General features: G+C 43.1%; 1 long non-coding RNA gene across 1 annotated transcript in view; it reads right to left on the bottom strand.

Annotated features, from left to right (window-relative positions):
- The window catches only part of LOC123584145, a 46549-nt gene extending 37036 nt beyond the window's left edge, over positions 1-9513 (bottom strand). The window contains exons 1-2 of the long non-coding RNA XR_006705188.1: positions 6803-9513; positions 3913-4045 (exon numbers count right to left, since the gene is read on the bottom strand). This is a non-coding gene — a long non-coding RNA (uncharacterized LOC123584145). The remainder of the gene's footprint in view (positions 1-3912; positions 4046-6802) is intronic.
- Positions 9514-12104: the final 2591 nt, after the last annotated feature.

Below are 12104 nucleotides of genomic sequence, written 5' to 3'. Positions count from 1 at the left end.
TGCAATGCCACCACTGTAATCAAAGCAGCACCCTCTGTTGTTTGGAACCCCCGTTTTGTCTTTGCAGCAGACACAGTTGGTACTCACCCCAGACCCTCTCAGCCTCCTCCGGGCTCATCTGCAGCTGGGGGGTGGGGGTGGGCTTGCAGCACCCCCCCCCCCCCCAGGGCTTCCTTCCATAGCACAATAGCTTGCTCAGCCCTTGAGCTGGGCAGCAGGCAGTGTTAGGGATTTAACGCCCAAGGGACCCTCCTCAACCAATGAGAGCAAGACTCATTGATAAGTAACCACCCCTTGGGAGGACAATACCCACAAGACTCCTCTGAGGCCCCCACAAAATTCAGCCTCTCTTCCCAGGCCCACAGTGGTGCCCCATTCATCAACACACACCCCCTCTATTTACTGGCTTTTCCCTTTTCTTCTCAGTTACCCCATTCCCTCACTTGTGCTCCCCAAATAAAGACTGCCTACACCCAAATCCCCCTCTCAGCATCTGCTTCTCAGGGAATCCAAACTAGATGAGCACCCCCCACACATACACACTTGGCCCCAACTTCTACTCTTAACTTCTTTGAGCTTCTGAGTGACAGCACTGCAGGGACACTCACCTTCTTTCAGCTTCTTTCCTGCCACAGAGACTTTACCCCAGTGGCTCAATTTATTCTTCCATTCAGCAACTATTCGTTGATTGCCTACCATTTAAAGCATTGGGATACAAGAGTCAGCAAACAAGAGTCAAGGGTCCCCGCCCTCTTGGAGCTGACATCCGTCCTCCTGTGCCCCTTCCTCTCCTTCCCCAACACAGATGCCTGCTTCTCTTGTCTCACTTCTACTTACCATTTAAGTCTCAGCTCAAATGGCCCATCCTCAAAAAGATCTTACTGTCCCCTTCCCCATCAACTCTCCCCACCCCCACTCCACACAGAGCCTCTCCTTTCTCATTACACCTGTCACCAGATTTGTCTCTTCCGACATCATGCCCACTCCACAAGCACAAGACAATGCCCATTGCCTGTCACCAGATTTGTCTCTTCCGACATCATGCCCACTCCACAAGCACAAGACAATGCCCATTGCTCTCTCCTGTGCCTTTGGCACTGTGCTTGGTACCTAGTGAATGAACCAATAAATGAATGAGTGAGTGAATGAATGAATGAATGAATGAATGACTTAATGGCACCATTGTCATGAAGGAAAGGTAAGAGGAGAAATGCAAAACTCATCCTTGTGCATGGGCAGAGAAAGGCAGATGAGATATTTTTCACAGTAACCAGTACTGGTGACTGAGATGACAGTAAATTTTGGAGTCCTAGTCCATCAGATAGCAGCAAGAATGTCCCCAAGGTCAGGAGAGAATGGCAGGGGGCATACACAATGAGATGCAAAAAAGGCAGTCCACCAAAACCAAACTATTTATTCCTCCTTTACCATCTCCCAGCCACAGAAAGGCAAGGTATCTCAGGAAACATCTATCCTCTTAACACACAGCTGAGGAAACCAAAACCCAGAGAGGCCCTTTCTAGTGAAGGTCCTATGATTGGGGACAAGCCTCCAAAGCTGAACTCACTGCCCATTGTTTGTTAAAATCAGAGCCTCAGGCTGGTCCATTCCAGGCTGTAGGCTCAGATTCCCACAGCACTGTCCTCATCTTGAGCAGCTCATTGTCCGGGAGAGATGGCTTTCAGGCTCTATATCAGCAATCAGTGATGTGTAGGATGCCTATACCCCTGTCCTTGTAGCCTGGTACTGCCACATTTCCTTTCTCCCTCCAAAGGACTGCTCTGGGGAGACCACCCAGACTCCACCTTTCTAGAATTTGTGCTTTGGACTCCAACAACCCTTCCCAGGATTGAACTTTTGCTTTACTCCTGCATGTTCAGGACTCCTCAAAGAAGCTCAGTGCTCCCAGGTGCTCTGTGCATCTGGAAATGACTCAGTAAAGGCAAGCCTCCCCTAATGGACACTTATTACGCTCTACCCACCCATTTTGGGGTTTGTCCTAGCATCAAACCTCATCCCAAGCTGAACAGCAAATGGTCAGTGACAACTGGGTAACATCCCACCTAAAATCTTTTTATACCTGATCTTCAACATATCAGAAGAATAAGCAAACATACAGAAAAAATGATAGCTCACATTTATCAAAGGCTTATTATGTGCCAAGACCCATGTTAAGCATTATATCAGTTTTAATATAACAATTGTATGAGGTGGAAAGTTTTATTGTAAACCCCATTTACTTATAAAGAAACTGAGGCTCAGTGAAGTCAAGTGACTTGCCCAAGACCACACAACTAGTAAGTGACAGAACTGGAACTCAAGCCCAGGTCCATCCAACCCCAAGCTCTCAGTTTCCTCCCATCACCAAACCACTCACCCTTTGCCAGAGATCAGCCAGGACCTAGACACCAAAAGAGAGGCCAAGTGTGTGCTATCCACCAACATCTCTTTAGAAGATGGGTGTCCCAGAGCCAATAGATTATCAAAGGATGGTGAGGCCTGATGATACACAGGTAAGGAGAAGTGGTGACTATCACATACGGCCCTATGCCGGCCTCTGAGCTTTGTTCTGGGGCCCAAAGCAAAATGTGAGACTTGAGAGCCCTCAGCCCCCTTCTCTGTACCATCCATCCCCTTTCCAGCAGCCTTACCCCAAACCCCTTACCTCCCCAGCCACACACAACTGACACCACTCCAACATTATATAGAGAAGTGACTAGGGAGTTAGGGACGCATTATCCTTCAAGAGCATGCAGTTTTAAAGTGGATGCAGAAGGAGGCAATACTAAAAGAGTTGATTCCCTACCTTAGAATGTCCTCATCAGTTGTAAGGTGATTTTTACTACTGGCAGTGAAAATACTGAAATTTGTGGATTAGGTAAGTTTTGGAAAACTGGAATAAATTCAGGACCTTTCTTAAAACCACACCACAGTGACTTGAACGCGATATGTATGTATTCTTGATGGAAGAGAGAGGATGGCATGGCAGTTGGTTCACTGGTAAGTGCATGACTCACAACCCATTCTGAATATGGCACAATCCAAGTGAATAATCAGGACCGCTATATTATTAGTAATGTGGCATTTAGGAATTGTTACAGCACTTTACTTTCTTCCAGGTTTTTTTTAGACTATATCAAAACCTGAGTATCCCCAGGGAATATACTCCCTGACACGGGAATATCATCCATCATGAACACAACAGCTAGGAAAAGAAGCTCGAAAGAAACTGCAGGCTCAAAAGGGCACTTTGCTGAGACAATAGGAAGTTGTGACAGCTTGTAAGATTCTCCCTGTGTTCATTCAAGAAGGTATCCAAACACTGCATCCCCCATGAACTCTTCCTCCACCAGTGTGAGAGAACTGTCTGGTCCAAGGCCAGAGCCCTCCCAGGGCCAGGGGAGTCTACCTGCTCCAGTCTGCTCAGCTGCCATACAAAATGCCACAGACTGAACATCTTAAGCCATAGACTTTTATTTCTCAGGGTTCTAGAGGCTTGGGAAGTTCAAGATCAAGGTGCAGCAGATGGGGTTCCTGGTGAGGACTCTTTCTGGCTTACAGACAACCACCTACTTGCTATGTCCTCACGTGGCTTTTCCTTGGTGTGTGCAAGTGGACAGAAAGAGAGAGATGTCTCTCTGGTGGATAAGGCCACCAATTCCATCATGAGGGCCTTACCCTCATGACCTCATCTAACTCCAATTACCTCCCAAAGATGCCAGCTCCAAATAACATCAGTTTGGGGGTTAGGGCTTCAACATAGGGATTGGGGAGGCAGGGCGGAACACAAACATTCATTCCATAACACCAGTGATGGGAGTGATCAGTATAAAAGCTGGTCCTCAGGTGACTGCTGCAAAAACTGGATCATTCATTCATTCATTCATCAAACTAATATTTTTTAGTACTTACTATATACTAGGCATATACTGATATTAATTAGCACTTATATCAGTGTTCTGTAGTGAGGTTCCAATGTTGATTCAAGTAAATCTAGTTCCTGTCTTCATAAAGATAATAGTCTTCAAAATCTGACAACCAGAATCTACGGAAAAGAGAGCACCAGATGTCAGCATAGGTCTGTACAGAGTTCATCGATTCATTCAATATTCAGTGAGTATGACTATAAGCTGGACACAAGGAGAAAACACACATGCTCTCTGCTGTCAGAGAGCTCACAGCCTATGACATAGAAGCAGGTTGCAAACACACTGTGGTTAAGTTCTACAGAGTTGAATCATGACATATGCATGTAACATTTGTGCATGCAATTATACAGCAAAAAAAAAGAAAGAAAATCAGATAAACAATACAGTGCTTCACCCACCATTCCTCCCATTAAGCGATGCCCCAGCACTGGCCTGAAGTAGGATGTGAAACTAGTGTACCTTCCATGTATTCCACTTGCCTTTATCTCTCTTGGTGTGATCATTGCCTGCTTGACTGACATTTGTTCACTATTAAAAAGCCACATTTTTCTTCACTCAAGGCCCCTAAACTCAAGCCAGCCACTTCATCTGGTCATCAGCCAAAGAAGTGGGATCAGTTTCAGCACAGGGTGGGCCAGACTACTTTTTTATTTTTTTAATATATTTATTGTTGCCATATAGTTGACATACAATACTATATTTGTTTCAGGTGTACAGCATAATGATTCCACAATTCTGTACATTACTCAGGGTTCACCGTGGTAAGTGTAGTGGGCTGGACTTGTTGTGGGCTGTGATGCACTTTGTAAGCTACCCAGACAGTTAATCATTCAAGCCGGGACACCACTGAAAGTGAAGTCAGGCAATGTTGATAATTACACCAGAATAAGAGGCATAAAGCAAGACTGTACTGAGCAATCCAGGAATATGACATCACTATCTACAGGTGACTTTCAGGGATTTTTTTTCAATCTGAAAAGAGGTTTTTTTATAACAAACAATATGTTTTGTTATACAGGTATTAAGCGGTGAATCACTGGAATCTACCCCCAAAACCAAGAGCACACTGTACACACTACGCTAGCCAACTTGACAACAAATTATACTTTAAAAAAGAATGTTTTCTAGCTTTAATTTTACTTATTTTAAAATAGATTAAAGTTCACAATGATTATTCAAAAAGAACACAGAGAAAAGTCTCCCTCTGACTCCTGTCCTCAGCCACTTAGTTGCCTGTACAGGAACTGGAAGCCTATATATAAATACATATGTGTGTGTGTGTGTGTGTGTGTGTACATATGTATGTACAACTATATTTTACACAAATAAGCATTCACACTATTCTGTACTTATTTTTTTCTCTTCACAGTTTAGAGATAATTTCATATCGATATGACAAGCTTCCTCCCAATTTACAATGCTTACTATCTCACTGTATGGATGCACATAATTTATCTAACCAGCCTCCATTGATGGACATATAGACTATGTCCCATCTTCTGCTGCAATGAATGACCTTGACCATACATCATTGTGTATATGTGCCAGTATATCTGTAGAATAAATTCCTGGAAATAGAACTGCTGAGACAAAGGGCATATCAACTCAGATTCTGTTTGGTTGCTCATAACAGAAAAGCCAAAATAATGGTCACTTAAACAAGATAGAGATTTATTTCTCCCTTGAATAAAAGGAGTCTGGCAGTGGGCCATCCATTTGCCATGGGCTCCCAAATGTCAAGAGGGACCAGGATTCTATCTTTCTGCTGTGCCATTCTCCATTCAAAGCTTATACAACTATGGAGGCCTTCTTTCAGTAAAAGAATACAAAATTACACATACCCATTTAGAGTGAGAAAAAAATAATATATACAAATTCTTAAAAGCTGAAATAACACAAACATCATAACATCTGGGAAAAACAATATAACCTCTCAACCACCCACCGTATCTTTGTAATAGGTTTTTTTCCTTACTTTTTTTTTTTTTTTTTTTTTTTTTTTTTTTTTGGCTACATGATCTTTGATCACTTTATCACAGGACAAGATTTTATAATACCTCCTGGAAAATAAATAAAAAGATAATTGAATTTTTCCTTTAGTACAGCTCGTTAAAATTTATCATTGTTGTTGATAGTTGAAATGCATAAAACATGTGACACATACTATTTCTAGTACTACTACAGATTTTGCCCTACAAATATAGGAATTCTGATAAAGTCTATGATTCACAATGCCCATCAAAAAAAAAAATACCTGGTGTGTTTATCAATGTATAAGCTAAGTGATTGAGCATGTTCCCAGTAGGAGAAAGTTCCCATTTTATGTGGCATCAGTGAATACCAAATTCTCCACCTGCAATTTTGTATATCTCTTTAAGTGGGAAATATTACACAGACTAGCTTCTGGCTCCATACATTTGAACCTTTTTTCCTCTTCCACTACCAAAGATTTCTGATGCTGGGCATAGGACTCGTTCACATTGGGATATGACTTGGTATCCAAAGCAGGGGGAGCCGGCCCAGTGACCAGCAGGGGTGTTCATGGAAGCCATTCCCACAAAAGGATGATGAGCAAATGACTGCAAACCACAGAAGCATATCCAGTTAAACACCAACTAAATGCAACCCCAGTTCCTCTTCTTCCTGGCTGGGTCCTCCAAATTCCCATGACCATTCCAATGCCAGCCAACCCAAGGGAAAGCATGACACAAGGAAAAGCAGAATAGAAATAGACAGCAGGCTGAGCCATTTGCAGTTAGAATATGTTACTTCTGCAAAGATGGTCACAAGAGCACCTGACCATGTGAACATGCTAAGGCTCTCCGGGGCAATGCCTGTGCAAGTGAAGGGCTCTGAAGGCTCAGCTCCCTTACCTGCATGGTAAAATGCCCCCGGCCAGCAAGGTTCTGGATTCAGACTGATCAATCACACACCCATGATTTGGAAGATTGAAGGGAGGCAAACGCCCTTGTTCTTTTGCCAGTGGCAGTTGCTGGGGCATCTGTTTCAGCATTCACGACTTTTTGCACTGGCTATAAGGCTCCACATTGTGCAGTCCATCCATCACCCACTTTGGATCTCCAGGCTGGATAAGGCAGCTGGGTAGGTCCAGGAAGAGCTTTCACCTGCTCTTTGTTTCAATGTAATGTCAGTTCTGGTCTCACACATGCAGGAAAGAAAAGAATATAATGAACACCTACCTATGTACTATCCCACCCGGTTTCAGCCATCATTAATATTTTGTCATATTTGCCTCATAATTGAATCATTTTATGGTAAATTAAAAAGACCATGACAGTTCACCCCTAAATACATATCTCCAAAGAGTAGGGACAGTTCTTCAATTAACAAGACCAATAATATCCCTAATAAAAGTAGCAATAATTCACTAATACCACCTAAAACTCACTTCATATTCAAATTTCTACAACTGTCCTAAAAATACATTTTAGAGTTGTTTCTTTGAAACAAGGATCCAATAGGTTCATGCAATGTATTTGTTCGTTATGCCTCTTAAGTCTTGTCTTATTTGGAACAATCCCCCTCATGACATTGACTCTTTGAAGAGATCAGGCCTGCTGTCATGTAGAATGTCCCACATTCTAAATACATCTATTTCCTTAGGCTGTCGTTTAGTTATCCCTGGTATTTCCTGTAAAATGAGGTAGATCAAAAGGCTTGGAGGTTTTTCAGGTCAGATTTATTGAGGTATAATTTATATATTGTAAACATCATCCTTTTTACTTTACAGTTCTTTGCATTTTGACAAATGCAAACAGTCATGTAATCTAAAAGCTTGGTTTGATTCAGATTTTACACCACTGGTCAAAATAGTTTACAGTGATGCTGTGAACTTTCCATTGAACTTCTTATCACATCCTTAGGTAATGTCTAGTTGTCCCACTATTAATGATACTAATTTTGAGCATTGGGTTCCTGTAGCTTTCTGATCTCTGAACGTGTATTAGTTTTCTATTGCTGTGCAACAAATTACTACAAACTTAGAGACTTAAAGCAACACCTACTTATTAACTCAGTTCTGCAGGTGGGAAGTCAGGCATGGCATTGCTACGTTCTCTGCTCAGGGTACCACAAGGCTAAAATCAAGGTGTCAGCAGGCTCCATTCTCATCTGGAGCCCAGGCTCCTCTTCTAACCTTATTGAAGTTGTTGGTGGAATTCAGTTCTGACTGATCTTGATTGTCAAGGGAAAATAAGACTGATGCTACTCAGTGGTGACCTGAGAGGCATATGTCTGGAATGACAGGATTCCTTGGGATGCCTACTTGTCCATTAGGAAAAGTTAATGGAAAACTATAGTAACCAAATACAGGCAGAATCACCAAGAGAGTACATCCTTCAGGAAGGCAGGCTTGGATCATTCCACCAGATAGAATATGCTGAATAGCTGAATGCTGGCTGAGGGCAAAAGGGATAGGAATAGATGGCAGAGGCAGGAAGTTATAATGACCAAAATGTAGTAAACATGCATATATATTCTTCCTGGTTTTGTTAAGTATTTTCTTCCTCTTTCCTCCCCCTATTATTTTACATAAGGAGTGTTAGTGGTAGCTAACCTTATAATGTAGTCTTTAGAATATCAGATGGATTGTGACTGAACTAGAAGGGGAAAAACATTCAGCCAGAGATGGGCACCGTGACTGACGACAGAGTGGCTACCTTCTTGTTTGCATTATTTTGTGTAACTATGCTTTCTTTTAGATGGAAGCATGTTGTTGAATTGTTGCTTCTGGAAATTTAAATATGGACAAAAGGGTACATATGGACGCTGGGAAGCCAAAGGGCTGGATCATATGAGATGCTATCTACTGTCATTCAGCACCCCTTTCAATGCCCTCCTATATTCTCCCACAGGGAGATATGATATAGAACACAGGGGTTAGAAACTCAGGAACTACACTTCCCAGATTTTCTTCCCAACTGGAAGTTGGGTTTGGTTTCCCAAACAATCAGTTTTTGCCAATGAAGTGTGTTCACAGTGAAACACAAAAGACTAAAGGGATAGAAGCTGTTCTTAATCTGGTTCTGATGGCAGCCAACACACATAGGCTTTGGCCACTGTGAGTTTTGCAATAGTAAGCCTATCACTGGCTTCAGGGCTACAAGGCAGCTGTGACTTTAGCTGTGACTTCCTAGTCTCTGGATGGCAGCTTGGGGCAGTGTGACCAAAAAAAAGAGAAAAAAAATCATTGCATAATCCTATCATCCTAAATTTGGTTCTTTTAGTCCATCCAGTGGACGCCATCATCTAAGTCCCTTTATTAAATCCATTTCTGCTTGAAATACCTCAAGTCATTCTGATTCCCTGAAGACTGATAAACTCTTCCATAGTGTTTATACTAATTTGCAATTCTATCGGCAAAGTTGGAAACTGCCACTTTTTCTCATAGCCTAAGCAACACAGTGTATTACTAAACTTTTTGTCTTCTGACTAATCTCTTAGGTGGAAAAGGTATCTTAGTGCAATTTAGTTTGCATTTCATTCATTCAGTGACAATGAACATCTTTCCATGTGTTTAGAAACCATGAGGATAGGGGCACCTGGGTGGCTAGTTGGTTAAGCATCTGACTCTTGATTTTTGGCTCAGGTCATGATCTCAACGTTTGTGAGTTCAAGCCCCGCACCAGGCTCTGCGCTGACAGCACAGAACCTGTTTGGGATTCTCTGTCTCCCTTTCTCTCTATCCCTCCCCTGCTTGTGCTCTTTCTCTCTCTCAAAAATAAACAAACATTTTTTTTAGGGGCGCCTGGATGGCTCAGTCGGTTAAGCGTCTGACTTCAGCTCGGGTCATGATCTCACAGTTTGTGAGTTTGAGCCCCACGTCAGGCTCTGTGCCAACAGCTCAGAGCCTGAAGCCTGCTTCACATTGTGTCTTCCTCTCTCTCTCTCTGCCTCTTCCCCACTCATGCTCTCTCTCTCTCTCTTAAAAATAAATAAACATTAAAAAAATATTAAATAAACTTTTTTTTTAAAGAAGCCATGAGGATTGCTTTCTCTGTGCATTGTGCCACTAGCTTGCTGTCACACAGCTGCAACCTCAAGGCTTGGACCCCAGGCGCCTAATCACACCAGGTCACCAAAGACCTCCACGTTGCCAAATCCAGTTGTCAACCTTTGATTCTTTAATTTATACTACTAGCAACATTTAACAAAAATGGCCATGCCTTTTCTTTGAGACACTTGCTGTCCTTGGCCTCCAGAGCTCATACTGTCCTCCTTTTCCTAACTCACACTTCTTTTTGTATATTCCATCTCATCTCCCCAGCTCTGTACTATCTGGTTGCCTTGGGCCTCTCAGGCCTCATGCCTTCTTGGTCGATACCCAATCATCTATGATCTTGCCCAGGCTCGTGACTTTCAACATTTCTACACTGAGAGTCCCAAATTTATATCTCTAGCTCCAACCTCTCCTACTCGAAATGACCACTTGATGTTTAAAAGTCATCTCAGACTAACTATGTCCAAACCAAACTCAACTCCTCCCTTACAAAAAAATAGAAACTTTGGGGCACCTGGGTGGCTCAGTTAGTTAAATGTCTGACTTTGACTCAGGTCATGACCTCATGGTTTGTGAGTTTGAGCCCCACATCAGGTTCTGGGCTCCCTCTCTCTCTGCTCCTCCCTCCCCCTCCTCAAAAATAAATAAACATTAAAAAAAAATAGAACCTTCGCCTCCCACTGTTCTCAGTTAATAGCACAGCAGCTTCTCACCAGCCACCCAGGCCACAAACCAGGCAAAAACCAGGACTCCTTGATTCCTCTTCCCCATTATTCCTCATCCAATCCTTGGCAACCTACTGGGTCTACTTTAAAGGTCTATCCAGAACAGGATGTTTGCAGTCCCATCATGGGTCCTGGCTTATTGTAGTGGCCTCCAAATGATCTCCCTGCTTTCACTTTTGCCCCCTACCAACTACTCACAGCATCCCTGCCAAAATTACTCCACTAAAACATAAGTCACATATGGGGCACCTGGGTGGCTCAGTGGGTTAAGCATCTGACTTCGGCTCAGGTCACGATCTCACTGTTTGTGAGTTTCAGCCCCGCGTTGGGCTCTGTGCTGACAGCAGAGCCAGGAACCTGCTTTGGATTCTGTGTCTCACTCTCTCTCTCTCTCTTCCTCCCCCGCTCGTGCTCTGTCTTTATCTCCCCAAAATAAATAGAGATTAAAAAAAACATATGTCACATCCAGTCACTCTAGTCAAAACACCCCACTGGATTCCCATGTTACTCTAAGTACCTTCCAGCTCTTACAATAGCCTACCAAGCCCTTCTTGATCTGCCCTCCTGGCTAACAAGTCTCCAATCTTACTGCTACTGCTTTCCCTCTCCTATTCTCCACTCTAGCTATACAAGCCTCCTTGTACCTCAGATCCACCAAGCACATGCCAGCCTCAGGGCTTTTGCACTGGCTGTTCCCTCTGCCTGGAATGATCTCCTAGAAGGCCAAGCTGCCAGCTCCCTCATCTCTTAGGGGTTCAAATGCCATCTCATTGAGGAAGCCTTTCTTATTTAACCTAGTCGCTTCTGCTCTCCCTCCAGGAATTCCCACCCCCTCTTCCTGCTTTCTCATCACAGCATGACCAGATTTGAGCCCCTGTCCGCCAACACCACAACCTCTCCCTTCCCGACAGGGTTTGTAAGCTCTGTGAGAATGAGGATTTCAGGCTATTTTATTCTTTGCTAAATCCCTAGCACCTAGGATGGTGCTTGACACATAACAGGCACTCTGTAAGTATCTACGTGAATAAATGAATGAATAAAGCTAATATATAGCCGAGAGGACACTCATGTAAACAGAACCAGGAGATGTAGCTTTGGGAAGCCATGGGAGTGGATGAAATTACCTTGGAGGGAGGAGGTAAAGCTACAGATGGGAGATATGAACTCACAAGCCGTGCAAAGTGTCTAACCTGGAGATGAAGAGTTTAGTGAGAACAGGATGAAAATGCTGCAGAGCAGGTGACAGTTAAGAGTAACAGCCGACGCATAAAACACGTCAGGCACCCTATATGTATTAAATTACAACAACCCGATGTGTTCAATACCGTTACTATTCCTAATTTTACAGACAACTAAATGAGTACAAAAGGTTTAAGGACTTGCCTGGGGTCGTTTGGCAAAACTGGGGTCTGAAGCTGGGCTTTAGTCTTT

This window comes from Leopardus geoffroyi, chromosome B3 (genome assembly GCF_018350155.1).
Source record: "Leopardus geoffroyi isolate Oge1 chromosome B3, O.geoffroyi_Oge1_pat1.0, whole genome shotgun sequence".
NCBI classification, from domain to species: Eukaryota; Metazoa; Chordata; class Mammalia; order Carnivora; family Felidae; genus Leopardus; species Leopardus geoffroyi.
This window is presented reverse-complemented; position numbering and strand designations above follow the sequence as displayed.